This window comes from Eublepharis macularius, chromosome 2 (genome assembly GCF_028583425.1).
Source record: "Eublepharis macularius isolate TG4126 chromosome 2, MPM_Emac_v1.0, whole genome shotgun sequence".
Lineage (NCBI taxonomy): Eukaryota > Metazoa > Chordata > Lepidosauria > Squamata > Eublepharidae > Eublepharis > Eublepharis macularius.
The window spans coordinates 226,732,836-226,758,238 of NC_072791.1; the positions used below are offsets into that span (position 1 = coordinate 226,732,836).

At 46.7% G+C, this 25,403-nt stretch overlaps 1 pseudogene; it reads left to right on the forward strand.

The window, feature by feature from the left end:
• The first annotated feature begins 240 nt into the window (after positions 1-240).
• On the forward strand, positions 241-4,301 carry LOC129323611 (uncharacterized protein K02A2.6-like; annotated as a pseudogene).
• Positions 4,302-25,403: the final 21,102 nt, after the last annotated feature.

The following is a 25,403-nucleotide window of genomic DNA, read 5'->3' on the forward strand; positions in this document are numbered from 1 at the left end:
TTGCGGGGCCTACCCCAGTACTTAATACTGGCGACGAAGGTGGGATTCAGCACGGGTATGCAGCCCCGCAAGAGGAGTGCCCAGAGCGAAATCACTACATGCGGGTAGGCAGCCCCGCGCTGAGAGAAATCACGACATGCGGGTAAGCAGCCCCGCGCCACAGAGCTGAATTACGCCCAGCAAGGAATTGTCGCCTTGTCCAGCCGCACTCGCTCGCCCCTCCGCCAGCGCAAGGGGACAATGGCTACCGCGGGCCACTTTGGGCCTTTTGACTCAGCCTCCGAGGACTGGGAGTCCTACATTGCGAGGTTTGAATTCTACCTTGAAGCAAATAAGCTGAAAGACGCTGAGCTGCAAAGGGCCACGTTCTTCAGCGTCTGTGGGAAAACCACGTTCGAGATCGCCCGGGCGCTGGTAGCGCCGGCACAGCTCCAGGCGTTGGCGTTCAGCGAGATCAAAGACAAGCTCCGAGACCATTTCTCACCGCAGCCGTCGGAAGTTGCCAGCCGTCACGTCTTCCACAAGCGAGACCAAGCACACGGCGAGTCCGTTAGCAATTTTGTTACCGCCTTACGGAAAGCAGCAAGGAAATGCAACTTCCCAGACCTCGAGAATACTCTGCGAGACAGACTGGTGTGCGGTCTGCGGGACGAGAAGCTGCAGCGGCGCCTGTTTGCAAAGAAGACGCTCACGTTTAAAGAGGCCCCGGAGGAAGCCCTCGCGGCGGAGACGGCCGAGCGGTCCACCAAGGAGGTGCGGCAGTCGCGCAGCCCGACCTTGGCCAAACGAGCAGAACCCATTCACCACGAGGGCCTCGCGAGCGACACCGAGGAGGATGACGAAGTCAACCGGACGCAAGCCACCAGATCCCGGCACTCCGAGCAGCAGCAGTACAGGGGGCCTCCATGTGCCAGTTGTGGGGGGACCCATGAGAGGCGGTACTGCACATTCAGAGATGCAGAATGCCGAGCATGCAGGAAAAAGGGCCACATCGCACGCGCCTGCAGGACAGCCAGGAAGGGAAGCTCCCCGCCGCCGAGGCGGCCAGCAGAGAAGGGGCTGCGCCGGTCCAACGAGTGCAATGCCGTAGAGGAGCACGCAGTCAGGACTCTCGTCCTGAGCACGAAGGCGACAGTACAGCCAAAGATACGCGTCACAGTGCAGATCGAGGGAACGCCATGTGAGATGGAAGTGGACTCCGGGTCAGCACTATCCATCATCTCGAAGGACCTCTTTGACCGAGTGTGCACCGGTGGGAGGAGCAAGCGCCTAGAGCCAAGCGACCTGATCCTGACGGACTTCCAGGGACGACGGGTTCCAGTGGCAGGAGTTGGCCTAGTCAAGGTCAGCTACAAGCAGTTCCAGGGCCCCCTCCGTGTGGTTGTAGTCAAGGGGCGCCTCACCAGTTTGCTGGGGCTTGATTGGTTCGAGGCGTTGGGCATCCACGTCACCGGGGTCCAACAAGTCAGCCAATCAGGCATCCGTGCAGTCTGCGAAGAATTTCCCGGCGTGTTCGATGGGTCCCTCGGCTGCTACAAGGGTCCGCCCGTCTCATTCAACCTGAATCCAGCTGCAGCGCCAGTCCGCCTCAAGGCACGCCGGGTCCCCTTCGCCCTCAAGCCGCGCATAGATGAGGAGTTGGACCGCCTGATCGCACAGGGAGTTCTCGAGCCTGTGTCGCATGCCTGCTGGGAGACACCAATCGTCACGCCCATCAAGGCCAACGGGGACGTGCGAATCTGCGCAGACTACAAGTGCACTATCAACAAAGCACTGCAACAACACGCGTACCCCGTGCCGGTGGTCAGCCACCTTCTGGCATCCTTAGCGGGGGGACGCATATTCGCAAAGATCGACCTTGCACAAGCATACCAGCAACTGCCAGTGGATGAAGCTACCGCAGAGGCGCAAACCATCGTGACCCACCGCGGAGCGTTCAAGGTCAAGAGACTCCAATTTGGGGTAAGCGTAGCCCCAGGCATCTTCCAGGGACTCATAGAGGGGTTGCTGCGGGGAATCCCGGGCGTCATTCCGTACTTTGATGACGTCCTGATCACGGGATCCGCTCCCTCTGAGCTCTCCGACAGGCTCCGGGAAGTGCTGCGCCGCCTCCAAGACGCGGGACTCAAGGTAAAGAAGGAGAAGTGCCAGTTCGGCGTGCCCAGAGTAGAGTTCCTAGGATTCCTCATCGATGCAGACGGAATCCACCCAACGGATAGCAAGGTGCAAGCCATCTCCCAAGCTCCGCCACCTCGCTCCAAGAAGGAGCTCCAAGCCTTCTTGGGGCTACTGAACTTTTACCACGCCTTCCTACCGCACAAGGCGTCGCTGGCGGAACCCTTACACCACCTCCTGGAAAAAAACGCCAAGTGGACGTGGGACCACAGGCACGCCCGTGCGTTTACAGTGGTCAAGGAGCTCCTGTCATCTGAGGCAGTGCTGACGCATTTCGATGAAAGCAAGCCGCTCATCCTTGCCAGCGATGCTTCTCCGTATGGGATCGGCGCTGTGCTGAGCCACCGGATGCCAGACGGCAGGGAGGCGCCAATCGCCTACTTCTCAAGATCCCTGTCACGAGCTGAGCGGAACTACGCACAAATTGACAAGGAGGCCCTGGCACTGGTAGCAGGAGTCAAGAAGTTCCACGACTACGTCTACGGGTGGCGGTTCAAGATAACCACGGACCACAAGCCGCTACTCGGCCTATTAGCGGCGGACCGGCAAACGCCGCAAGTAATGTCACCCCGGATGCTGCGCTGGTCGGTGTTCCTGTCTGCCTATGACTACCAGCTGTCCTACAGGCCGGGGAAGGCCATTGGGCATGCCGATGCCCTCAGCCGCCTGCCATTGCCAGAGCCTGCCGACGACCCCTCACCGGCCCACGGGGTCATGCAGATCGAGGACTTGCCACAGCCCCCCTTGTGGCTTCGGACATAGCGGCACACTCTGCCAAGGACCCCACTATCTCCCGGGTCCTCAACTGGGTGTGGAGGGGGTGGCCAGCTGGGGGAGCTGAACCTGAGCTCCAACCATTTCACTCCCGCCAACTTGAGCTATCAGTACACAAAGGGTGTCTACTCTGGGGGAGCAGGGTCGTCGTTCCCCCCAAGCTGCGACAGCGGGTGCTAGAGGCGCTGCACGTGGGGCACCCAGGGATAGTAAAGATGAAGGCGCTGGCCCACAGCTATGTGTGGTGGCCGGGAATAGACAGGGAGGTGGAAGGATGGGTCCGGGCTTGCCAGCCTTGCGAAGAAGCCTGGCCCGAAATGCCGCAAGCTCCGGTGCGAGCCTGGGAGACAACGCGAACGCCATGGTCGCGGCTCCACATAGACTTTGCGGGCCCCTTCCAAGGGCACACTTTCCTAGTCGTTGTGGACTCATACTCCAAGTGGCTGGAGGTAGTCCCGGTATCAGCCATGACGTCGGGAGTTGTCATCCGCGCCCTTCGGCGCCTAATTGCAACACACGGGCTGCCGGACACCATCGTGTCGGACAATGCCGCCCAGTTCACGTCGCGGGAATTTCAAACGTTCCTGGAGAACAATGCCATCCGGCACGTCACATCGGCGCCGTTTCATCCCTCCACGAACGGGCAAGCGGAGCGCATGGTGAGGTCAACGAAGGAGTCACTGCACAAGCTCGGCCGAGGGGATTTTAGCCAGCGCCTGGCGGACCTCTTGCTGCGTCAACACATCACCCCCCATGCCACGACGGGCCGGAGCCCAGCAGAGCTGCTAATGGGACGGAGGTTGACCACACTACTGGATCGGCTGCACCCAGACTTCGCACCCGACGCCAAAGGAGAGACGGAGGCACCGGACCCGCCCCGAGCGTTCCAGCCAGGCGACCGAATGTATGCCCGGAACTACGGGGCCGGGCCAGTCTGGATACCGGCAACCATCTCCAGGACTACCGGACCCGTCTCCTACGAAGTAGCCGACTCCGAGGGCAAGATCTACCGCCGGCACATCGACCAGCTGCGGAAACGATGGCCACCGCGAGAGCCGGAACGGGACGGTAACTTGCCCCCTTGTGTCACAGAGACTAGAGAGGTAGCTGGCGCGGCAACCGGGAGCCACCCGGGCGGGCCGCGGGGAAGCCACGACCCGCTACCAATGACACACGGCGCTACCGGCGCTGCTGAGACAACCCCCTCCATTCCTGCTGGGGAACCGGCAACCGATAGCGAGGGACCGACCGCGGGGAGCCAGAACACAGAGGGGTTGCGCAGGTCCCAACGGGTGCGCCAACCACCGGCTTTTCTGGGGGACTATGTTTGGAGCGGGGCGCCCCAAGCTTAGGGGGGAGGGGTGTTATGTATTGAGCTAGCTTCAAGGAGAACTAGGCTCCTAAGGTAACCAATCCTATCAGGAATTGGGATGTCAGCAACCAATCGTTATTCCTTGGACAGGAGCCAATTGCAATCAAGTAAACAGGATGTCTTTTGTTGTGTGCATGCAAATGAAGGATCCTAAAGCCCACGTTCTTATTGGGTTGTTATGGATATGGGGTGGAGTTGGGAGTGTATATATTGTGGTCTTTTCGGGGCCAGTGGTTCTTCTCTTGTACAATAAACTATACTATGAGCTGAAGTCACTGCCTGGCTGAATCACTTGCGGGGCCTACCCCAGTACTTAATACATAGGGGAAGAGGAAGAGAGGCATTTGCTACAGATAGCTCTGGGTGCTATAAAAGAGACTGCCTTCATTTCTCAGCATTCCTGGCCTCCAGTCCCTTTCTTCTTCTCTTTCCCACCCTACCCCCTGTTTTGAGACTGTGTTGTTTATTCACATCTCCAAAATTAAATATTGGCAATTTGTGGCTTAAGAATTCCATGAAATGCCTTTGACACTGCCTGTCAGTCTAACTCCCAGTTCGAGGGCATCCCTTTGAACACCAAAGCCGATTGCTTCCTTGCAGAGCCAAAGTATAACCTCTTTCTGTATGGGCTGTATTGGGCTAAGAAAGAGACCTACAAGACAATATAAGTTAATAAATTTAAGCCCAAACCTCTAACATTCAGAACAATACAAAAAGATTTGTATAACTAAACACATGGGTGTAACACAACAAAAACATTTAAAGGATATCTGAATTCAATCAGGTAACTGTTGGAGGAAAGTTTTATTGCTTCTGTTTGCCAGTTTTGAAGTCCCCCTTCTCTCCTTGTCTGAGTAATAAATCAAGGCTTCAAACTTGGTGATCATAGAATCATAGAACCATAGAGTTGGAAGGTGCCATACAGACCATCTCGTCCAACCCCCTGCCCAGTGCAGCATCAGCCTAAAGCATCTCTGGCAAGTATTCATCCAGCCTCCTCTTGAAAACTGCCAGTGAGGGGGAGCTCACCACCTCCCTAGGCAGCTGATTCCACTTTTGAACTACTCTGACCCTGAAAAAGTTTTTCCTAATATCCAGCCGGTACCTTTGTGCATGTAGTTTTAGCCCATTGCTTCGCGTCCTACCCTCTGCTGCCAACTGGAACAGCTCCCTGCCCTCCTCCAAATGACAGCCTTTCAAATATTTAAAGATCTTAAAAGCAGAAAAGGTTTATTATGAGAAGTTCTCAAATAAACCTGATGCACACTCTATTACAGCAGGGTGCATGCCAACGACCAGGCTGCACCTACATTTATACCATCACACAGGCATGATGCAAGTAAATAACAATTGCTTACAGTAAAGAGGATTATTACAAGAATATATAAACAATCAAATGAATGTCTCATGATATTCAGAATATGATAGATCGATAGGTTGAGATTATGTTTCCTTTCAGGTCACGTAACAAACTATCAGAAAGACTCTGTAATCATATCTACATTGCTGAGGAAGAACATACCCAAGGCTGAGAACAGGGCAGGAAGGAAAGCTATGTAGCCCTCAATTGTTCTCAGAGTGCAAACTGACTGTACGCAGCAAGGCCTTTGTGTTGTTACAACCAAAATGCAGGATGGAATGAGGGGTGATGAGCACACAGGGAGAAGATTCTTTCGTCAATTTAGACCACATATGTAAAACAATAGAGCACCCCAAAAATTCCCAGCAGTAACCAGTCGTTGCTGGATACAACTTCGAGGTGAATAAAGTCCAAATTTTTCTGGCCCACCAAGTGTCAGAGTCTTTTGATACCATCTTGATTAAAGGATTAAATGGTACCCAGGCTTCCATATTCAACTTGAAAAATAAAGCCCTACAATAAGAATATGATTCCAATAATAATACCTGTCAAATGACATTTATCTCCCCCTTTTACCAATTAATTTTTACAGATGTTTTTCCAGTTACTTTATTCAAAGTGCTATGAGCTCAGAAAAATGCTACGCAGCTCCCCAGCAACCAGCCTCTTTCTCGGCGGCTCCACCCTGATGCTGACTCTGCCCTTCTGGGTTAAACCAACTCGCTCACGGAGTTGACGAAGGCCCAGGCATAAGAGACATCACCCTCTCCGTTGCTTCATGGACCTGCACCATCAGATGATGATGACCTATGGAAATGGGAGGATCTGGGTTTGCAGAAGGGAAGGACCTCATCTTGGTATCACGCCACAGAGTCCGCCCTCCAAAGAGGCCATTTGCTCCAGGGGAATGTGTCTCAGTAGTCCGGAGGTGGGAAGGTGCATCTCTCCCTTTCTTGGTCTATCTTTGTGCATGTGGGCACCAGCTATTGCTGCGGATTCAAACAGTGTTAATTCACAGTGATAGATTAAAAATCTCTGGTGCCTAAAAACAAGTGGCTCAGTTTCTAAAAATAAAGAGAAAAAAATGGCATGGAAATATTCATTCTGGATGAAGAAGGAAGGCTTGGCTTGCAACAATATCCCCAGACATCTTAACTAGAGGTGGACTAGAAGATCCTTTGAAGCCCCAGTGATTTAGAAAAAGAAATTAACATTCCTTCATCGAGTTCGCTATAAGAGGAAAGAAAGCAAAAGCATGAGCATAACATGTGCCCATTCAAAAATCCAGGAACTCGGAGAATCTTTTTTTAACGGATACATTTTTATCATTTTTAAAAATTCTTAAATAAACAGATGTTTAAAAACCAGAGTAATACTAACATAATAAGGGAATAGAAAAATATTCCCATCAAGTGTACAGACAGATTTTCCCATTGAAAATCTGTCTGTACACTTGATTCCACCAACGCCTAAATGGTGCAGTTGAGATGACGAAGCTGTACCGTTCGAAATTGTTATGTCTGTGTAACATCATTCTTGTTTGGCTTTACCAGTTCAACACCAATCGACTTTTGTTCAGCAACAGCGTTTGCACTTGTGGTACGCTGCAATTCGTAGGATTAAGCTGACAGCATGCTGGGATAATTTATGGTAAACAATCTTTGTTGTTGTTGTTAATGTCATCTATTGTCTGCCTTTCTCACTGAGACTCAAGGCAGATTACACAGTGTGAGATTAGTACAGTCAATAGCAAGGACATTTCCATAAACAATGCCATAGAGTAAATAAATACAACTGGGTAGAGTATAAATCCCTCCAATAAGCTTATTGTGACATAAGCGTGGATAGCACTGCAGCCTGACGCTTTGTGTGCTTTACCCAGAATATCCCATGGAAACTGACAAGACTTACAACTCAGGAGCTATATAAAAGATCAGAATCAAAAAGAGTCCAGTAGCACCTTTAAGACTAACCAATTTTATTGTAGCATAAGCTTTCGAGAATCAAGTTCACTTCGTCAGATGCCTGATACAGAGACTGGTCAAACACAGAAGAGCAGAAGAGGGAAGAGGCAATTAGGGGGGAGGGGGAGGGAGCAATCTGATATATGCCCTCATGTGCCAACAATGTCCTTCTGCTCTGTACATTGGACAAACCAGCCAACCTCTACGCAAAAGAATAAATGGACACAAATCTGACATTAGAAATGGAAATGTCCAGAAACCAGTGGGAGAACACTTCAATCTACCAGGACATTCCACCAAAGACTTAAAGGTCACTGTAGTTCAACAGAAACCTTTCAAAAACAAAATCCAACGGGAGGCTGCTGAACTGGAATTCATATGCAAATTTGACTCTGTCAAACTGGGACTGAATAGGGACTATGAATGGTTATCACATTACCACAGGTAACAGATTTCCTTTACAGAGGTGGGGTCTGGAGGAGCTCAGTGGCACCTGGCGTGGGCTTTCGGGAACCACAGATCTCTTTGTCAGATGCATCTGGCAGGGAGAGCTGTGGTTATCGAAGGCCCATACTGCATTGGAATTGGATGGTCTAGCTGTTTGGCTTCTACAAAATAACAGGGCAAACTCCTTTGAAGCCAACTGATACACACACCAAAAGGAGATGTTTACATATACTAGCAAAGGAATGTTTTGATTGCTCCCTCCCCCTCCCCCCCTAATCGCCTCTTCCCTCTTCTGCTCTTCTGTGTTTGACCAGTCTCTGTATCAGGCATCTGACGAAAAGAACTTGATTCTCGAAAGCTTATGCTACAATAAAATTGGTTAGTCTTAAAGGTGCTACTGGACTCTTTTTGATTTTGCTACCACAGACTAACACGGCTAACTCCTCTGCATAAAAGATCAGAGTGTTTAAAACTTTTTGCCTTGTGGCTTGCATCCGAAGCCTTGTGACAGTTTGTGCCCTTTTTCATTCGTTGTGGGGGCAGTCCCACGCTATATAGCACCTTCCTCGGCTGCTAGGTGCTTCTCTGCTCTTTGGAAAACTTGGGTGAACAGAGATGGATGACCTCAATTGAAAGAATACAATGCAAATCTTAGTAAGGCTTAGGGTCCAACCATACATTTCTATTGCTCCCAAATTTACACCCCCTGTAAACAAGCCAAAAAAGTGGATCTGGGCATAACATTTCACAGAACTGAATACATTATACTGTATATATACATATATATATGGTATATTTTTCAATTAATATCTTGGCAAGGCCTCAGATTGTTGCAAAGTTTATGAGGATTTGCAGTGCATTGGGGGGGGGGAATAATTGCAGCATCATTAGAACTTTACTGCTTCTTATTGTGGCAGTTTCAGTATGTCCCCACTTTCCAAATTGCAACAGCCTGGGGTTCCTTATGCTCCTTGGCTCAAGGAAAAGAGCTGGTTACAAGAGTCTGCTTTTCCTGACGATTTTTAATAGCAGAAATTCAGTGTCTGACAGGCAATTTTAGCATGAGTTGTGTTTGGCTCCACGCCTTAAACTTCAGAATCCCCAAAGATACAATGTCAAAAGGATGAAGAGTAAGGGAAGAAAGGAAGCAGCTAATTAGACTTAATTAGGTCATTTTACTGAAGCATATTAGCATAATTGATTTAGCTTGGATGCTACCCTGAGGAGAAGAGGAATTAACACGGACACACTGCTTGAAATTATAAAAGGGAGGATATCTGTGGGTGTGCAGGGAAGAGGTATGTGGTGTATACAGAGGTTGTGCAGAATAATAATAATATTCGATTTATATACCGCCCTTCAGGACAACTTAATGCCCACTCAGAGCACTCTACAAAATGTGTTGTTATCCTCCTCATGACAATCACCCTGTGAGGTGGGTGAGGCTGAGAGAGCTCTGAGAAGCTGTGACTGACCCAACATCACCTAACTGGCTTCAAGCGGAGCAGTAGGGAATCAAACCTGGTTCTCCAGATTAGAGTCCTACCACTCTTAAGCACTACACCAAACTAGAAGCCAGTTTCCCCTTCAAAGCCTGTGTGGGAGGTGTCAACCCTTCCAGCTTGCAACACCAGTACTCGAAAAGCTATAGTTTGACCTTGTAGTAAGAGCCATTTCAATTTCTGGTGTACTTTTGTGGTTACCACAAAGTTACCTCAAAGTTACCTTAACGTTTAGTACCTTCTATGTGAGTAGAGCAGCCAAGACTCCCACTGTAGCGGTTGGCCTCCTGAGAGCAGCCTGGTTTACACTGTCCCCTTATTAATGGTGGTTAATTCTCCACCGCCAGTGGGCCTGAAATGTGGGGATGCCAGCAGCCTCCTGAGATGTTGATGCCACTCCCAGGTGCCTAGAACTGATGTCAGCACATCGCTGAGGGACGCTGTCAGCAGTCAATCCCCTCCCCACGCTATAAGGGCAGTTTATGGATATGGAATACTTCTTTATCTTTTCTCTTCCTTGGACTTTTGGGAGGCTGGATGAATAGACCGCCAATCAGACAGAGTAGTTCAACAAAGTGTCCCCATGACAAGATGGAAATGAAACCAGCTCTTGTCTTCCTAAGACCTGGGTTGATCTCTTGTCATTCTTATTGATCAATCCAGTGTCAGAAACAGATTTTGTGGGCCCTTTTACCGTGCCCTGTCCTGCAGCATTGCAGGTATCTTCTCACATTCCTTTTACATCTGCTGTCATTGGCGGCTCGAGCTCAAAATCCTTCAAGCATTCCAGCAAGTAAGCAACTGCTCACAAAGTAGCCCCCTACGGCAAGCTATTATCTGCCCCACTCTTTGCTCCAGCGGGTGCAATGGGGAGTGGGAAGCAATGTTGTGAGATGGGAAGATTTCTAGAGTGTTGTGATGTTACTTCACCCCCATTTTTGCTCTCACTGGACTAAAGAGGTTGGCTGGTAATATGACAGCATGTAACAACACTGACTGCAGTGAGTATATCAATGGGTGAGAGGAGAATGGTAGTTAACAATGGGGGAAAGAAGGGCTTTTTTCTGGGGAAAGAGGTGGTGGAACTCAGTGGGTTGCCCTAGGAGAAAATGGTCACATGGCTGGTGGCCCCGCCCCCTGATCTCCAGACAGAGGGGAGTTGAGATTGCCCTCCGCGCCGCTGCAGTGTCGCGGAGGGCAATTTAAACTCCCGTCTGTCTGGAGATCAGGGGGCGGGGCCACCAGCCATGTGACCATTTTCAAAACTCCGTTCCACCACGTTCCAGCTGAAAAAAAGCCCTGGGGAAAAGGGGGGATCCTGCAAAGGTGATGAAAAATACACCAATAAAAAGGTTGAATATCAACCCCAATCTCCTAATTTCTGTTACTTGTTCAATTACTAGGGTACATTCACTTGCCCTTTCTAAAGCTCAGTTCAGTAAATATTTATCTTGGAACAGAGTCTTTTGTGTAAAGGTCAAAGTTCAAATGATTTGTATTTGAAAAATGGTTCTGTTTATTTTTTGCCTCAAGGCTGCCAAGAGCGAAGCAATGGAAGAAACTGACTTGTTCTAAATATTTAATTTCTCTCTCACCTCCCTGACCTCTTTAACCTGTCTGCTGCTCGCACTGCTTTCTCCGCTTCCAAAGAGATTGTAAAATGGTTCTCTTTGGAATAAAATGGTTTAACTGAGGAACCAATGGACCGGCTGCTATAGGAATTCCTGAATTTGATGGTTATTATCATCTCTCTTTGCATTGTTAGCTATGACTTTGCCTGAGGTATGTTTTTATTTTATTGTACTTCATTTATATCCTACTTTTCTCCCAATGGGGACCCAAAGTATCTGACACTGTATATGTTGTTGTTGTTGTTGTTGTTGTTGTTGTTGTTGTTGTTGTTGTTGTTGTTGTTGTTGTTGTTGTTATATCACACCTTCCTTGCAAGTAGGCTCAGGGCGGGTTACATGAAACATAAAATACAGTTTAAAATCACATTAAAAGCATCCTACTATATAAAAGAGTAAGCAAGTTCCAAACAACTCACTTCCTACTCTGGTGCACCTCCAGGTGACCTGCTGCTGCAGCAGGAAACCCAGGCCAGGATCAGGAGAGGAGCAAGTAGCAATGCCCACCCCCCACCCCTGCCTTCACCTGGCCGGGATCAGGAGCAGAGCTGGTGGCAATGTCTGCCCCTCCACTTCACTCGGCCAGGATCAGGAGCAGAGCAGGTGGCAATGCCTGCCTCCCACCTTGACCCGGCCAGGATAAGGAGGGAAGCAGGTAGTAATGCCCACCCTCTTTCCTTCCACAGCCTGGATAAGGAGTGGATCAGATGGTAATACCCACTCCCCACCTTCACTCGGCTGAGATCATGAGCAGAGCAAGTGGCAATGCCCACTCCCCGCTTTCACTCAGCCGGGATCACGCATGGAACATTTGGCAATGCTCACCTCCTGCCTTCACCTGGCTGGGATCAGGCACGGAGCAGGTGGCAATGCCCGCCCCCTTTCCTTCACATGGCCTGGATAAGGAGTGGATCAGGAGGCAATGCCCACTTCCTGCCTTCACACAGCCGGGATCAGGCACAGAGCAGGTGGCAATGCCTGCTTCTCGCTTTCACTCAGTCAGGATCACACATGGAGCAGGTGGCAATGCCCGCCTACCCCCTCCCCTTTCTAGGGTTCATAGTATTTTCTCCCATGATGGGCTTTGTTGCTAGTACAATAATAAAATTAGTTTTCAATCCTCAAGATGGCAGTCTTCACCAACAGCAATCCCCCTGCCTCTAATATACAGGGGAGAGGGAAAGGGAGGGAAGAGGGATGGAGGTGGCAAACTCAAGGTTGTTCATGTAGATGCCAAGATGACTTTATGGCCTCCTCTCAACAAGAGACTGGAAGGGAAGCTCACCAGATAACATAGAAGTGGCCTCAGCCGTATGCCTGGTGGAGCATCTCTGTCTTACAGGTATAATATATGTTACTTTCCTCAAATGCCTTCTCTTTGTTTAAGGTGGGAATGCCTCCTGACTTCTCCTCTCTCCCTGTCTTTATTGAGAGAGCAAGATTCAGGCCCAGTAGCACCTTAAAGACCACCATACCCTGGAAATCTAATTGGTCTTTAAGTTGCTACTGGATCCGATTCTGGCTCTTCTGCCACAGCTACCTATCTGAATTTTTCTCCATTGAGAGAGTTTCTCTCTCTTGCCTCCTTACCTCCAAATGGAGAGGTCGCATCTACCTCTCATTCCCCTGCAATGGAGAATTCCCCTCTCACACTCATGCAGCTATGATGCGGAACAAGTCAGCTGTGGTATGGAGAAAGTAATGCTTTGGACTAGGATGCTCTCTTTCTTCTACAAGAAATTGCTGAAATGTTCTACAATTTAATTGCCTGAAAGCAATTAATGCATGTTGTGGAAAACACTCCATAGAATCATAGAGTTGGAAGGGGCCTTACCTACCATCTAGCCCAATGCAGGAATAGCCTAAAGCATCCCTGACAAGTATTCATCCAGCCGCTCCTTGAAGACTGCCAATGAGGGAACCCACTATACCCATAGGCAGCCAGTTCCACTGCTGAATCATTATTAACACAAAGAAGCTTTTCCTAACATCCTCCTGTAGTTTAAATTGATTTTTTCGAGTCCTATCCTCTGTGGCCAATAGGAACAGCTACCTTCCCTCCTCCAAGTGCGACAGCCTTTTAAATACTTAAAGGGAGTAATCCTGTCTCCCCTCAGTCTCCTCTTCTCCAAACTGAACGTTCCCAGATCCCTCAGTCTTTCCTCGTAGAGCTTGGTCTCCAGGCCCCTGATCATCTTGGTTGCTTTTCTCTGCACCCGTTCCAATTTGTCCACATTCTTTTTGAAGTGAGGTCTCTGGAACTGCACGGAACACTCCAGGTGGGGCTGACCAATGCAGTATATAGTGGGATAATGACATCATGTGATTTGGATGTTATCCCTTTGTTAATACACCCCAGGATTACATTTGCCTGTTTTGCTGCTGAAAGGACCTGTTGGGAACAAATCTGTGGTGACTTCCTTGTATCATCATGTTGTCCATTAGAGTCTTTCAGACTGATGCTTTAATATCTGTCCCAGTATCTTACCTGGGACAGAAGTTGGGCTGACTGGCCTGTAGTTCCCTGGTTCATCCTTATTCCCTTTCTTGAAGATTGGGATGGCATTTGCCCTCCTCCAGTGTTCCAGCATATCACCTGTCCTCCAAGAGGCCTGGAAGATGATTGACAAAAGGGTCTGAAAGCTCTTTTGAAAGTTCCTTAAGCACTCTCAGGTGTACAGGAGATTTGTACACATCCAACACAGCTAGGTCCTTCTCCTCAACTTCTCTGCCCATGTCAACCAGCAGCCCCAAAGCCATTCTTTGCCTATAACCATCTCTAGGTGGACCTGTTCTCTCTTTCAGAGAAACAACTGAGGCAAAGTAGGCATTGAGCCTTTCTGTCTTCTCTCTGTCCTCTGTCAGAGTTTCTCCATTTCCACCCAGCAACTAGGGTATTGCCCCCTTTACTTTCCATTTGCTCTTTTTGTTGTGGCAAGCCCCCCATGTCAGTCTCAGCTCATTCTGAGTTTTGGCCTCTCTGACGGCTGCCCTACAGTGCTTAGCTACTCCTAGATACTCTTCTTTGGATGCATTTCCTTCCCTCCATTTCTTGAACATCTCCTTTTCCTCCTCAGCTCATCACAGAGCTCTCTGTTCATCCACATTGGCTTCTTAGATCCTCTACCGCATTTCCATCCTGCTGGAATAGTGATAGCTTGAGCTTGTAAGAGCTCTTCTTTTAGTAGAGCCCACTCTTCACTCACTCCTTTCCCTTCCAATATTCTTGTCCATGGAATAGCTCTCATCATAACTCTAAGTTTGCTCAACTAAAATCTAATCTTTGAGTTTGGCTACAAACTGTCTTGGTACTCCACAGTAAAAAGAATTCTAGGAGGACGTGATCGTTTCTCCCCAAAGTTCCCACCACCTTTATCCAATGAACCTACTGTTTCTTGTTAGTTAATATCAAGTCCAGTATGGCCAAGCCCCTCAGTCATACTTCTGACTGGGAAACTCTGCTAATAAACAAAATATAACTATTTCTAATAGTCTGGTCTCACTTTGAACCTAAGCACGTCAGAAGCAGCTGGAGATTATTTTTTATTTGCACATCTTGCCTCTCTCAGATCAAGAGCTCCACTGCAGATGACTTTCCTGGGGCCCTCCCAAATCCTGGATCTGGCCCTTGAGTTTTATCTGGCAATGTCAAGAGCTCTGGACACAAGCAAGCTAGATCTTTTTGTTCTCATCTCCCTAGCTAAGTAGCCTGGAGCAAGGCTCACCAAGTTTTTTGGGCCTGCAGGCACCTTTAGAATACTGAGATGGAATGGCAAGCACCACCCCAAAATGGGGCAGAGCCAGACTCAAAACACAACAGGTGTAAGATGAACAGAATCCCTCCGTCCTCACATCTGAGAAGGAAGAAAGTGTGAAAGGGGGATGGAACAATACACTGACTAAGGAAACACTAGGTACTTACCAGTCCACATGTTCAGGAGACAGAGTGGGAGACTGGGGGTGGAACATGGTATCAGTGGTGTCATGCCTGTCTAGGAATCAACAGAAACTCTATGGTAAAACTGTAGAATTTTCAGAAATTCCTAGAGAGAACTGGCATCACTTCTGAGTTTTCCCTAGAACGACTGCCCGACTGCCATTATTACATTTCATTTTTCTCCCACTGCCATTCATAGTAGTGGTGGGAAAGAGGAACTGGGGTATGAGAAATCCCCTGCCCCAGTTGGTGGGCTGGCAACCCTTTCTTGATCCTCCAGTCACCAGTGGAAAACCCTTTTATTTGAATGTGTGCACAAATAACAAGCCCTGCCTTATAATGGCCCTTCTGGTTTCTGAAAAGCTTGGCAGGTCCCAAGGGAAATCCTGGTGGGTGCCATGGTGTCCACAAAATAGTAGAGTCCAGTAGCACCTTTAAGACTAACCAACTTTACTGTAGCATAAGCTTTCGAGAACCACAAATCTCTTCATCAGATGCATCTGATGAAGAGAACTGTGGTTCTCGAAAGCTTGTGCTACAGTAAAGCTGGTTAGTCTTAAAGTTGCTACTGGACTCTTTACTATTTTGCTACTACAAACTAACACAGCTAACTCCTCTGGATCTATGGTGTCCACAGGTGCCTTGTTGGGGAACCCTGGCATAAAGTGTCTCCCCTAGGCCCAGTGGTGCACACACCAGGTCAGTTTTTATCCCAAACACCATTAACTTCTTAACAACATGCAATTTGTCAGCGCTCAGCCTAATTTACCTTAGGGACTGAGTGAGCTTTCACAATCGGCATGAATCCGTTTAAAGCTACAATGAAAAATCAAGGCACGAGCTTTGGTTACTGTAAGGAGCAGGGAAGCTGCCAGAATGGGAGCACTGAACTGTGCTGCCGCCCAACGGCCTATCCAGAGCAGGGCCAAATTGCCATTTAGCTCCTGACACTCTGATTCCAAGGGGGAAGGGAATTCATTATAGAAAATGCCCCAAACAGGCCTTCCGGGTCCAGCCAACCTTTCAGTGTTTATTTTTTAATTCTCTGAGGTTGCAGCTAACCACTTGACTTCTCCTTCACCTCTACATAGACCCCAATAAATGTGTCAATGCAAACTTTTTTCAAATAAAAGAATGACTCTGAAATCCCAGGTGGAAAGTGGCTGTGAAAGCCACAAGAAAAGCAGTGAATCTCATGCGCCTTTACTGGGAAGCAAGTCTCACTACCTGCTCATTAAAGTAAAAACCTTTGTGATTTCTGAGCTCACTTCATTAGCTGACTTGAGCTAGCTAATGCTAGAATAAATACGAGTGATTAATATCAATTATTATGCTGGAATAAACACAAGTGATTAATGTCAATGACAAATGCAGGCAAAATTAGAGTTTTGAGACCCAGTGAGATACAGTGGTTAGAGTGTTGGACTAAGATCTGGGAGGTAGGGTGCCAGCCTCCAGGTGATGGCTGGAGATCTCCCAGAATTACCACTGATCTCCAGGCCACAGAGATCCCCTGGAGAAAATGGCTGCTTTGAAGGGTGAACTCAATGGCATTGTACCCCATTGAGGCCCCTCCCCTCCCCAAACTCCATTCTTTCCAGGCTCCACCCCAAAATCTCCAGGAATTTCCCGACCTGGACCTGGCAACCCTATTGGGAGGCCTGAGTTTGAATTCTCACTTTGCCATGGTTGCTTGATGGGGGATCTTGGGCCAGCCACATCCTCTCAGCCTAACCTACCTCACAGGGTCTTTGTGAGAATAAAACTGAGGAGAGCAGTAAGCCACCTTGTGTCCCCAGTGGGAAGAAATGTGAGGTAAAATGACATAAAGGAAGGAAAGAAGTGCCTTCCCACCTGGAAAGAGATTGTTTCTTCAAGGGCAGAGCTGTTGCTGCCTGATCTGTCTTACGCACCAGTTTGTTAACGGCACATAGTAATTGTAAAACTGGCTCATTTCGCATATCTGTGGAATTTGGTTATCCTTTGTATGTTTTGTACATTGTAGGCCATATTTTATGGAGAAAAGTGAGTTAAAAGTGTCCTAAAACCAATTAATTAAAATCCGGGGGGAACTGCTTGGTATGATGAATCTGAGGACTACAATGCCATTGTCTTTCCCCCCTCCAATAAGCACATAATTTGCATGCATGTGGCAGATATCATACCCAAATTGATGGATGGGTTGTACTTTCCATCTTCTGATACAGTGCCAGCCCCATTTACATTTCAATCAGCACTTTGGGAGGCATTCCAGTTCTTTGGAAATGCTTCCTGGCATATTGGAAATTGTGACTACTCATCCTAGTTTTCTCCACCTAGCTCTGGGGGCCAAATTCTCTGCACTGGCAACTTCACATATTCCAAATCTTGAAAAAGCTTCATCTCAGACTGTTAAAGGGAATATGCAATGTGAAAAGCGCTGTCTTAGAACTCATAAAACATCAAAACACAACCTCTCATCCCGGTTTAAGCAAAGACTTGGGTTTCCTTATTTGCAATAATGTCTAATACCTCAACAGCAACTTTAACAAGCTCATAACCCTTTACTGATGTCAGTACATTTTCTTATGCTTGAAATTGCTTCTTCCTGTACTAGTTGTTGTGTATGCTACTTAGTTACATGTTACATACATTCCTTGAAAGGCCAGAATCCCTGACTCTTTCATCATCCCTTATGTATAACAATCCCCTTACAGAAAGAATCACAACTGAAAGACTTATTTTAGGATTCACACCAAAGCCCCTCTCTGCTCCTCAACTCCTCCATTCCCCTTTCCCTTTCAGTAATTTTCCCTATAAAAATGTGGAGAGTGACTTCCTTTTTATAGCATCTGAAGAAGTGAGCTCTGAAAGCTCATACTGGAATAAATGTTGTTAGTCCTTAAATTGCCACTGGGTTTATGTTTTCAGAGCACATTAATTGAAAAGGGGGAGCGCTTCCAATGACATCACTATATTAGAAAGCAGAAAATAGTAGAAGGCGTAAGTGTTGTTTGATATTTTGAACATCTGTGTGCACTTCTTTCCTCCCTTATATAGCACTGAAGTCAGTTTCATTAGCCTTTGGCTGTGGCCTGATTGATGAGTCCGAGCGGACCTTTCAACATTTGCCATGCTAAGCCAGAAATCATATAATGTATGCTACAGACCTGCCAAGCTGATCTTTGGCTAGGCCTGTTGCGTGAGGACCATAATTTCCTCCATAGTGGTAATAAGAGGGAATAAGGGAATAATAACATTCTATTTATATAATGCCCTTCAGGACAACTTAATGCCAACTCAGAGCAGTTTACAAAGTGTGTTCTTATTATCCTCATGACAATTACCCTGTGAGGTGGGTGGGGCTGAGAGAACTCCGAGAGAGCTGTGACTAACCTAAGGTCACCCAGCTGGCTTCAAATGAAGGCGTGGAGACTCAAACCTGGTTCTCCAGACTAGAGTCCTGCTGCTGTTGACCACTACACCAAACTGGCTTTCAGTTCCAAACTTAGATGCCCAAGAGAAAAAAGATTAAGAGGGGAATGAGGGGCAAGTTCTTGGAGTACAAGCTGGACAGCACCACACAGTGACTATTGGAGGGAATTAACACCTTCACAATTGTTAAAACAAGCTGGGGGCAATTTGGCAATTTCCACAGTTGATTTATGAAGTCACATTTCTTTGCATACTTGAGAAGGGGGGCTTCCCAGTATGAAGATCCCCCAACCGCATGGTTGGCCTGTTTCTGCTGCTTTCAATGGTTGGCAAGGGGAGTGTGCACTTTACAATCAGATAGAGTGATAATGTTAAATTATGTAATGTGATCAGTTTGGAATAATTAAGCATTATTTTGAAACAGTAGTTAAGCTAGGTAATGTTTTAGCAGTGGTGGCAGACAAGCAGAACAGCTCTAAAGCAGTTTTTTTTACTGACTTGGCATTGCAAAGGCATTCGGCCAGTAAATATTGCTAGCAAGCTTGAGGGGGTGGGGGTGGAATTGGAGGCACACAACTATGCCTGGTTGCTGCTGATTTAGGAGGAATTTCAGAAGCAGACCTATCAAAGGTTACCTGATTCAATCACACCTGATTTTACCAACCACTTCCCCAAAGGTTAAGCTTTTTGCTGATACACTTCTGGATAGTTTAAAAAAAAGCTTTTGTTGGTACAAAATGTAAGTAATGTGGTGCACACTTCCTATGATTTTTTCTTATGGTAGAATGTACACAGCGAGGGAAGGCAGCATGGTGGCCCAGTCTTGTCAGAGCTCCGACGCTATGCAGGGTCAGGACTTGGATGGGGGGACACCAAGGAAGACTGCAGAGGAAGGCAATGGCAAACCACCTCACTTGTCTTGAAATCCCCTTGATGGGATCACCATATGTCAATTGCAACTTGATGGTATGTACATACATAGAAAATACACACACTCCTGAATTTAAGGAGCTGTCATTCCATATTGCAACTTGATGGCATGTACATACATAATGTACACACTCCTGAATTTAAAGAACTGCCATTCCATATTGATATTGGTGGAGAGTGCCCTCAAGACATAGCTGACTTATGGCAACCGCTGGTGGGGTTTTCATGGCAAGAGACTAACAGAGGTGGCCCAGGTCAATGCATCATTCCATACTAAGGACTGGCAATATAAGCTGAGGGTAAGACATTTCCCTGGACCCTTTTCCAGTATTTTTGCTGAACCTACTCCTTGATTAGAGCCATAGTTGTAGCTCTGATCTGGATAGCCCAGGTGAGCCTGATCTCATCAGATCTCAGACGCTAAGCAGTGTCACCCTTGGTTAGTAATTGGATGGGAGACCTCCAACAAAGACCAGGGTTGCTTGCCTTGAAGATCCCACCAGGGTTCACCATAAGACTCTCCGCTCCACCATGGTTGTACTGTACATAAGCATACCCCAAATCTTCTCCAAAAAGATATCTGGGTAGGATCCCTCCAACCTACCATGCTGTTACTTAGCCTGAGTGCTTTCCCCAGTAATGCTGCCTCATGTTCTTGGCTGAGTTCTTTGGCCAATGAAATGTCAGGCATCGGGTAGAGGATGGAGGGGCTTCCACCTTTCTCACTGAGACCCCAGGTGCAAGTCAATACAATTGTACACAATGCAAGTCACTACAATATAATTAACAGCTGGGACATTCACTGAGCAAAATACAAGATGATCAACACCTAGGAGTTTCAATGAACAGACACAATAAGGTATGGTTACAGAAAATTTGAAAACAAGCATCAGTCTGAACATAGAGATGAAACCTTTCTGGAACAATGCACAACTAATTAACATGAAGTCTTTAACAATGGGGAAACTACCCAGTAGGAGCATATCAGCATTGGCAGATGGTACTCAGTATCGTATCTGTAGTTCCTGTCCCTTACTAAAACATCTCTCTCAGCCATTTCTAATGGCACATCCCTATAACCTGTGTAAAAAAAAAATCCCTTCTGAATAATTCAGTTTTGCAGAAAGCCAGGAGAGTGGGAGCATTCCTGACCTCTTCAGGCAGGCCATTCCATAAGGGGGGGGGGCACTAAAGAGAATGTGCACATGTGGACAGCTGTTGATTTTGCCCACCTGCAGGGCGGTTATCTGCAGAAGGCCCTCTCTAAATGAGTGAAGCTGCCATGGCAGAATATAGCAAGAGAGGCAGTTACACAGAAGAGCTTTGTAGTTGCTGAAATTATGCCTGAGCTCCCTAAACTCATGAGAGTTTCAGGAGAGCACCAGCTTTAAAGAAAGCTAGGGGGGAGGTCTCCTGCCCTGACCTGGAAGCCAGGAACAGAGAGGAGGAGAAAGCCAGTGCCTATTTTGAACCTCTCCCTTCCAAACCTGAGCCCCCCTGTCCTGTGCACAACTCTCCCCCATCCTGAATACGGGCAGGTACAAGTCACCACAGAATGGCAAATAGCATGCTGGAAAATGCAACCGAGTGCCACCTTGGTGCCTTACTCTGGCACTAGAAACATTTTGGGCCGCAAACTGTGTGTTTCAGAGGTTGTTAATGCACAGTTCCCGTAGTCAATTGCTCTGCTGAGATCCAGGCTATTTAATTGAGAACATTTTTGGGTTTGCTCTATGACGTTAAATACAAGGATAAATAAATACAAGTTCCTCAGTTGTTCTGGTTTTAAAGAGCAGCTCTTCAGATGAGGCGCATCTGTCAGGAGTGACTGTAAGAGACAACAAATATTAACTAAAAGTTTCTAACTACAGTAGAACAGAAATATGCCCCCTGTCTACCCCAAAGATTAATGAGCCAGTGACTATGGCACTAAAACTAGCAATTTTATCCTTGGGTCATTTAGAATAAAAAGTGCAAATATTTTGTCTGAAGCTGCAGGTCCCATTCTGCCATTTTATCAGCGTCGCTCAGATGTCTCTTGTATAATAGCTTCACAGCAGCAAAATGGCCAAGATCTGACAACTGTTCCATTATAATTTATAAAGCTTATTAAATTTCAATAGATTCATTCCTCATCTTTCAAAACAGACAAGGCAGCACAGAAAATGAGGAGGCCATTTGTACGGGACCCTGAGATGTAGGGTCTGAAATTTAAAAGTACAAAAAGATATTCCTCTTCAGCCATTTTCCCAGTTTTTGCCAGCTGCTCATGTGCCTTTCCCCTTTCCCTTAAATTCAGTATGCTTGTTATCTTTCTTTTCTTCGCTTTCTTCCTCTTGCCTTGAGAATGAGCTCAGCTACAAACTTCTCTCTTTATTTCTAACTCCTCCAACGTCACAGATATTTCAACTTAATTTCCTTCCAATTTCTTATATAAATTGCATCTTTCTTTCTTTCTTTCTTTCTTTCTTTCTTTCTTTCTTTCTTTCTTTCTTTCTTTCTTTCTTTCTTTCTTTCTTTCTTTCTTTCTTTCTTTCTTTCTTTCTTTCTTTCTGCACTTCAGCCCCTCCGTTCTCCACACTTGGGTTGAAAGCACCTTTCAACTTTGTATGACTTTGATTTCATGCACTGATTGAATGCCACATTTCTTCACATAGCAGACAAGCAGCATCAACTCAGCCTCCTTAATCATTCCTAAGCAATAAACCTCTACACGAGATGCCTCTGTGCGTGTTCATCTAGTGTAGGGAGACACAATGTTAGCCGGGAAGCATAGTTTAAAAAGACAGAGCCGGCGGAGACTGCTCCTCAAAAGGTTTGTTAATTTCATGTTCACCTCCCCAAAGGCTCTGTCAGTTTCACTTCTTCAATCTAAAACTGTATGGGATCACAACCAGAAGGCAGCAAGGAATGGAAATGGACTGGAGCTGCCTTCCAGAGCAGGGCTTGGACCTGGAAAGGTTATAATGGGCTGAAGTTTCCCTTCTGGCATTTCACAGCCCCTACACACAGCTCCATTGTATAGCAAAGCTTTTGCTGTGCCGCTGGCTCTGTCTTTTTAAATTACCCTTCCTGGCTACCATTGCATCTCCCAACATGTGTTCTTCACATGTCAGAGAGACTCTATGTTAAAGATGTATGTCCACACACACACACAACTCTTTGCTATGCAAGGGACTATGGGAACTGCTATTCAGTGAGGTTGAGCGTACATCATCACCAAATTACAAATTCCAGGATTTTCTAGGAGAAGCAATGACAGCTATAAAGTACATACTGACAGATGTAAAAACAGGAGCCAGCAACATGTTTTGCCAGTCCAAGTGAGTTTTGCTTCTCTCTACTTCAGCTATACAAATTATCCACGTACCTACATTTACATGCTGATTTTCTTACAAATTTGGCCTCTCCTCCCTGCAGAACATATCACAAGGAAAATGGGATTAGATTTAGATAAAAACAGAGTGAAAATTGGTGAAAGGAACATAACAATTTGAGATATGCAGATTGCTGGCAGTAAATAGTAAAGACTTGAAATGACTACTGATGAAAGTTAGAGGAGAAAATGCCGAAGCAAGATTACAGCTGAACATCAAGAAGACAAAAGCAATGACTACTGAGGAATTACAAAATTTTAAAAATGATGTGATGGACTCAGCTTCAGATGGTGAGATTGCCAGACAGTAAGAGTATGATTGACATGTCTCTCCCCACCCCCACCCCCACCCCGCATGTGGCTAGCCTGAAATGGCAGTTGGGGATGGAATGTTGAGGGGGCTGACAGTTGGAGAGAAAACTGCAGAGTAGGTGTGTGCAAAGGCACCCTGATTCATTTTTTCCAATTCTGCTAAATACGAATCGAGAGGCGGATTCGGATTTAGCAGAAATCCGAATTGCCCAGCCAATTCGGGTTTACCAATTCGGATCGATTCGGATCGATTCAGGTGTTTTTTCAATGGGAAAAAGCCTCCCCCAGGGTTCTCTGAAGCCTGGGGGAGGCATTTTCCCACCACATCACCCCAAATTTGGTGGGGGCCTTCCTCTAACTCCCCTCTAACAACCCCCCAAGTTTCAGACCGATTAGACTTTGGGTCCCCCTATCCTCTCCTTAAAAAAGCCATAGCTTTAGGTTGCTGCTGCTCATCTTCATTCATTTTTTCCTATGGGGAAAAAATGAAGAGGAAGGCTTCCTTTGCCAGGGGTGGCATTTTGCATGCAAAATGCCCCCCTACCCTCAGGGGCCCTTCTCCCACCTCTACTCCCACCCCCCACCAAGGCTCAGCCTGCTCCCACTTGGGGGGGCCATTTTATGGCCTCCCCAAGTAGGTGCTCTCAGCCCCCAAAAGTCCACCCCTTACAGCCCCACACAAACCCAATTCCCCCCAGCTGCCACACACAGACCCAAATCCCCACACTAGCCCCTCACAGACCCAAATCCACCCCCAGCAGCCCCACACCCATAACCCCAGGAACAGGCTGGCAAAGGCCAGCCCTCTCCCTTTGTTCCCTATGCTGGGAACTTCTAAACTCTCTTTCCCTGGGCAATTCTGCACAGCCCAGGGGTGCCACAATGGTGGGCACACTTCTTTTTTAAAAAAATTTTTTTTATTGGATTAGAAATCTCTATAATATCTATTACAATCAATTTCCTTTAAATATTCCAGTTCTAACCCCCTCCCTTCCCCCCCTTTTGTTGACTTCCAACAGTTTTCCAACCCCTTATCCGTTTTTCCCCCTACTCATTTCAAACTTATTTTATTCTATTAAACATATACTTTCACTCTCTTCTAAGCTTCTATTATAACACAGTGCTATCTCTATTCCCTTTCCCACTTAACTTATCGACTAAATGTTACATTCCTGGCCTATATTCTTTAATAGTAACAGTCATTTATCTACTTTTGTACTCCATATTCTATCTTATTTCTTGTCTCGTCAATATAGGGCAAACAATTTGTCCCTTATTCTGCTTAACTTTAAGTACTTCTATAAGCATTGTATACATTCACTGTAAGTCAATCAATTTATCTCATACTCTATATGTTGCTCTTTACTTCCTTCTATCTTATATTCATTCTATCTTAGTTATATAATTTCTCCATTATACAATTATCTGCCAGAAATAAAATTAGTTAATTTCTATCCTTATAATTCTTATAGTAACACCTCTATTACTTAGTACTATGTATAGTAGTCAAATAAAATATTTGCTTAGAATTTCTCATTTAACTCTCCTGCCTTCGGTAAAGTCACTTTACCTCTTCTTTTGTTGTATTTCAGTAATTTTCAAACTGCCACAGTTCTCCTCCCACCTCCCATTTTTTCACCAAATATTGCTTCAACTTTTCCCAATCCATGTTGAACTGTCCTGGATCAAGGTCTCTCAGTTTCCTTGTCATTTTGTCCATTTCCGCCATGTACAGCAATTTGTAAATCCAGTCCTCGATAGTTGGCACTTCTTGTACTTTCCACTTTTGCGCATACAACAGTCTAGCCGCTGCTGTCATGTAAAATAACAATGTCCTGTATTGTGCCGGAATATCCTCCATTCCCAAGTTCAGTAGCAGGAGTTCTGGGTTCTTATTAACTTGAAATTGTAAAATCTCACTTATCACTCTTATTATTTCCCCCCAGTACTGCCAATGGTGGGCACACTTCTGAGTGCCAGCTGGTCCCTGTGAAAGAACCTGAACCACAGACACCTCACAAAAATAACACAACTCACTTAACATCAGAGAATCACAAAAGCACAATTGCTGTCAAAAACACTTTATTTCTTGAACAGCTTTAGGTTACACAGCAGGGGGCACACCAAAGGGCATGGCAGCATTCCACCTCACAAAAATAACACAACTCACTTAACATCAGAGAATCACAAAAGCACAATTCCTGTCAAAAGC